Raw genomic sequence first — 6,168 nt, 5'->3', positions numbered from 1 at the left:
TCTTAGATAAACAACATGTTTTTCATATTACAATAGGTTGCCATAGTCTACCAGTTCTTCACACGTTTGTCTTCTGTTAGGTCAATGCTACTGTTTGACAAGCAACGAAATTTGGGACAGGTCTTAAACTCACAGTGCACAGCCATAGTAACAGCCATGACCCTCTTCCTTGGTGGCCTTATTTGTTTCTTGAAATGACAGACTATCTTGCCATTTTTTAAATATTACACATAGATTGTTACGATCCTGCTGCTCAAGAGTCTCAAATAAGGGATGCATGTTGTGATCCTGCCTTTCAAAACCGGGTGCAGGTCGACAAAAACTAAAAGCCAGACCTATCTTCTTTACATGTCTAAACGTCTTGAGTGGGCCTCACGCCAGGCAGCCTAGCCCTAACTTTGAAAGGCACCAAAATAGCCAAAGGTTTTTAAAGTGTTCACAAAAATGAGTAGAGGGAAGCCATACAGATCTGTAGTTAAAAGAAAAAAAGGTCTTTTGACATTTAAATAATTACTTAAGCATATTTCCAAAGAATTACCTATAATAAGGCAGTGACAAAATTAAGAATAAAAGTAAGTCTACCAAAAGCAAGTAAATCGAGAAACACCAAGTCAAAAAACGTATCTGGAAATTGGAGCAGCAATCAAAGGCTGTGAATCCCACAAAGAACCACAAATCTAAAAACAGGAATCACAAACAGAATTAACGGCAAATTTAATCTGCTTCTTTGTGTTAAATACCAGTGGATGCAGCTCCTCAACTGGCCCCACATACAGACTTCAAGTAAGATAATTTAAAGAGTAAGACACCACGGGTCATTTGTAGCATACCTGAGACAGTACCACACTAGCAGCTGATCAACACCAGACTATGTCGTATGGAACTAAGAGGAGGTGATCCTCAGGTCTAAGTGCCGTCTCAATAAACTGCTGAACAAGATCATTACCACGTTTCACTAATCCTCAGCTAGTCTTCTTTTTGTTTCTTTTTTCTCCTCGGTTTGCCCAGCTGGTCATTGGATAGCCAAAAACGGTGGTATTCTGGTTAATTAACGTCTCTCCCTCTCACAATTTAATTACATGCTGCTACACATTCCTCTCAATTTAAAGGATCAGAGCAAAGGGAGAAAGTATGTCCTCATGTAAATTTATTTAAATTGCATTTATTAAGCTTCATTAGACAGGCTGGGAATATTGTGAAAATTATTCACTTTGAGTTAATGAAAAGGATCAGAAATCCTTATATGGAAAGTAATGACAACGACAGATAAATGTTAATAGAATCATATTTGAACCATGATTGTCTTTCTGTAACTCATGGGTGATCTGCCATCAGTGCAGCTTTGTTGCCAACTCCAATGGAAGAAACCGGCAGTTTAAGAACCATCAGCTGGGCATTTTTTTAATTAGAGAAACTGACTCTGCATCTTTTTTATGTAAGATTAAATGTTAATTATATACTAATCCATAACTTTCTAATTTTTATACTACATAATTTAAATATTTCCATGCATAGTTAGTCTTTATCTGTAGCACTGAGTTAATTATAGTTGACTCAGTATTATACTATACTTCAGTCCAAATATAAACATAAAATATAATTTCTTTACTTTCTAATGGCATATTTGTGCTTTTTCATGTCTGTAACAGTCTCTCTAATGCATGTATCATTCATTTTATGATATTACCCACCATATTAAGTACTTTAAACCTGCTTACAAGGTAGTCAAAGTTAGTACACAACTAAGTTTCCCTTCTCAGACTCCAGGAAGCACATTGCAATGGCTCTTAGTCTTAGTCTTGGTCTGCTGCTAGTTTGAAGCTCTGGGGCACACTGCAATGGTGCCAAACCCAAACATTACTCTTGTTACCGTAAATACCTAGTAAAACTAGATCAGCACGGGATCATCTTGAGCTGACAGCACACTACATCTGACCCTACAAAGCTAAAATCACTCATAAACCCAAAATGATCATTAATAAGACATTAATCATATAATGCAGCAAAATGAATGGAAAGAAGGACAAAATAAGTAAAACTTACTAAATAATATTTAAAAGACAACAAAAAAGTAAAAAAAAAAACACTTGAGCCAGGGATAAAATCACAGGTGAACCATGAAAATGCAGACCTTAAAGAAAACATAAGCCGGACCAACACTTAATAATAATTCTTGCATTTATATAGTGCTTTTCTCACTACTCAAAGCGCTCAGCAATTGCAGGTTAAGTGCCTTGCTCAAGGGCCCAACAGAGCAGAGACCCTTTTGGCATTTACAGGATTCGAACCGGCAACCTTCCAATTGCCAGTGCAGATCTCTAGCCTCAGAGCCACCACATCACTGAGGTGTGGCTTCAACAGAGTAGGCCTCACTTACTGAAGGCTACAAATTGCAGGCTTTGTGTCTGTACAGGCCCAAAAATGATCAGTATATCATAATGTAAATGTATATAGGATGAATAAAAAATTTGAAATATAATATCAAGGCTAATTGCAAGAATACCTCATTCTCTTCCAGTTCTTTGCCATCTATAATTTCATATTTTAAGTATAAGGAAGGTCTGTTGCTGCTCCACTGAACAGATGAATGGCCACATGCAAACTTTGCCACACCCTGAGCTACTCCACTGATCCAGAAAGGCTTTATTATGCACTGTCTTTCTGTAAATGCCTTGGGGGAATAATGGAGGCCTTAGGACACTGTGTGTATTGTTTTGTTTGGGAAATAGGTTCCAGCACCAGGATTACTCCACCTATGTGTTAGAAAAAGTCATTTGTAAATCGGTCTTCGTTCATTTTCGTTACGCAAAAATACTGAGGCACAAGACTCAGAAAAATATATATATACTGTATTTATCATTTAATTACCTCAAGTACAAAACTTTAAGCGCTGTTACTTTGAGTCAGATCAGGAGAGGCAGGCAGGCGAGCAGGCGGTGCGTTAGAGTGTGATCATCATTGACAGAATAAAACTCAAAAAAGCTAACTTTTACAAGTACCATAAATGTATATCCAATGTCCCATATATTCGTCTCTTTCTTTTTTTTTCTCCGTACTGCAAGAACCGTCTTTCCTATAGTACGACGTGTGTACCTGTTGCAATGCGCACACTTTTCTCTATGCTGTGGCTTCTATTACATTGAAAGGGCACTTGACACTGACTCAGTTTACTTTCCTGGGGAAGTGGCTGTCTTGGAACAGAAGCTTGCCAATGTTGTATCCTCCTTTTTTGAGTTTTATTTTCTCAATGAAGATCATGCTCTAAACCCCTTTCTTCAAAATGTCACATATACATACGTCGGTGTTTTTTTGTTTTTTTTTGACATCATACACCATAAAATGCATATTAATTCTGCGTGAGCAGGAACACTCAATAAAACTGAATTAAAAAGAATAAAGTGACAGTGAAATACAAAGACACATTTACCAGGTATGTGTCAGCTTTTATCCCTAGAGATCAGAGAATGTCCAGTTCCATTGCCTCAAAACACTACTCACATGTACAGTTATTCCCAGTTTCAAAAAAAAAATTAACAACGTCAGATCCCTAGGGCGGTAGTATGTATAGTGATCGTGAGAGAATAAAAGTGAAAAAAAAGGTAACTTTTACAAGTACAGTACTATAAATGTACACGGTCTGTAATAGACACAAACCAAATTTATGTGTGTACTGTATAATATTAACAATAAGAGCAACACACTACTGAAAACGGCAAATATAGGAGGCAGCGAGTATCGAACTGATGGCCCCTTGATTACAAGTCAGCAAATCATACTGCTGCGCCACAGAAGCTGTTGTCTCATTCTTAAACCTTTTGTGAAAGTGTTTATTTGATCTTTAGACCTCAGGCTTCACATATTCTATAGTTTATGCCCACATTTTGCAACATTTATTACTAAAATATGAAAAAGTTTCTGTTTCAACAATGGATTTACACAGATTACTGTAGAAACGGAACACACATGAAATGCAAGTGTTCCAAATAACAATATAGTATTTACAGTATAAAAGGTGTCATTTTGCTTGACTTCTCACTCTATACAACTGACACGCAGGTAAACAGACTTGAGCAGAGAAAACTGTGTGGGATGGAGGATGTGATAGCAGATTGCTTGCGGTTTGCTGCTTATCAACACATTTAAAGGACAAAAGACGCTGACGTAGAGGTGTGAAGCGTTTTAAGGTGGGACAAATCTACAAGTATTTTCATAGGCTCTGGTAATTCTAGTGTTAATAGAGGTGGGTTAGGATTCTTCCAATTGAGCAATAGTGAAATACAGGCAATTACAATTCGTTTGTCCTTCTCCACCTTATTTCCATCTGGGAGTACACCAAACACAGCTGTTAATGGATTAGGAGTGATTATCACACTGAGGCTGTCTGAGAGGCATTACATTTTTTTTGTCCAGTTTGATGTTAATTTGGTACACACCCAAAACACGTGGCCCAGTGAGGCTGGAGCTCGATTGCAATGTTTGCAGGTCGTATCTTGCCCTGGAAAAATTTTGGAGAATTTTATATGGGAGATGTGCTTGATTAAAAAGTTTAAGCTGAATAAGTGAATACTTTGCACATATAGAGCTCAAGTGAATTCTGTGCATGGCTGCCTTCCACTCTTTTTCTGAAATGTTGAGTAAGAGATCCCTTTCCCACTGTATTTTTGGATCATTGAAAGGAAGGGACTTTAAAATAGTTTTATATATTATAGAAATGCTATCTGAGTCTTCAACACTAACCAATATCTCTTCTGGAATAGAAATAGGTGGGAGTTGAGGAAAATTGGGCAGATTTTGTTTAGCAAAGTTTCTAATTTGGAGATAGTGGAAAAATTGTGTTGATGACAAGCTAAATTTAGAGTGTAATTGTTCATAGGATGCAAAGACATTATTTATATAAAAGTCTGTAAATGATTTAATCCCATATGTTTTCCAAACATTAAAAACTAAGTCTGAGAGGGTGGAAAAAAGTGGTTATCATGTAGAGGTGCCACTGGTAAAATATTCTCTAACTTGAAGTCCTTCCTACATTGGTTCCATATTCTGAGTGAATTAAGGACAATTGAGTTGTTAGTATATTGATAACTTGTATTTACTGGTGTAAAGAGCAAGGAATATAAATAGGTACTGCAGGATTTTATTTCTATTGTAGACCACGGTAGTGTGTGTTCATCTGTTTGTGTCATTGTCCAGGTTTTTATAGTGTGTATGTCTGCTGCCCAGTAATAAAACTGAAAATGAGGTAGAGCCTTGAAGCCTTCTCATTTAGGTAATTGTAGGGTCACCTTTTAGATGTGTGGATATATTGAATTCCAAATAAATGAGGTTATGATTGAATCTAACAATTGATTTGTTAATGTATATGTGGATGTTTGGAAATTCTCTCAGCTAAAGTAAGATGGAGAGTAGGTCATCTATGCATGTCTTGTTTAATTCTGTCCATTTAAAGAACAAAATTTTATTGAAAAAGAACTTTATATTTACTTGTGATGTTTAACCCTAGATATTTAAACTGATCTGCAATGATAAAGATAATTTTTTTGCTAGAGAATTTACTGTAAAAAGCACACTTTTGTTCAAATTTATTTTGAGTCCAAATATCTTTTGAAAATCTGCTAGTGCTGTAAGGACTGCTGGCACATACAGTATATACAGTACCATATCATCTGTATATAGTGATATTTTCTGTTCGTCCTCCTCTGAAAATCCCTTTTATCTCTGATGCATTTCGAAAGTGAACAGCCAATGGCTCAATGATGTTTGCAAATAGCAGTGGTGACAAAGGCCATCCTTGTCTAGTATCGCATTCTAGTTTGAAGTAGTCTGAGATAGTGTTGTAGTAGTTTTATACATGCGCATATGTTAGGGCCAAAGCCAAATTTAGGCAAAGTGGTGAACAGGCAGTCACATTCAACCATATCAAGTGCTTTTTCTGCATCCAAAGATAATAAGATCTCTGGAGTGTATTGAACTTTTTGGGTACATATATTACATTAAATACGCATCAAAGATTGGAAGCCAAATGTCTACCTTTAATAAATTTGGTTTGGTCTTGTGATATTACTGAAGGGAGCATTTTCTCAGTCCTTCTAGCTAGGACTTTGGAGACTATGTTAACATCACTGTTCATAAGTGAGATTGGTCTGTATGATGCACATTGTAATAAGTCCT

The sequence above is a fragment of the Polypterus senegalus genome, chromosome 13 (assembly GCF_016835505.1).
Source record: "Polypterus senegalus isolate Bchr_013 chromosome 13, ASM1683550v1, whole genome shotgun sequence".
In the NCBI taxonomy this organism is placed as follows: Eukaryota; Metazoa; Chordata; class Cladistia; order Polypteriformes; family Polypteridae; genus Polypterus; species Polypterus senegalus.
This window is presented reverse-complemented; position numbering follows the sequence as displayed.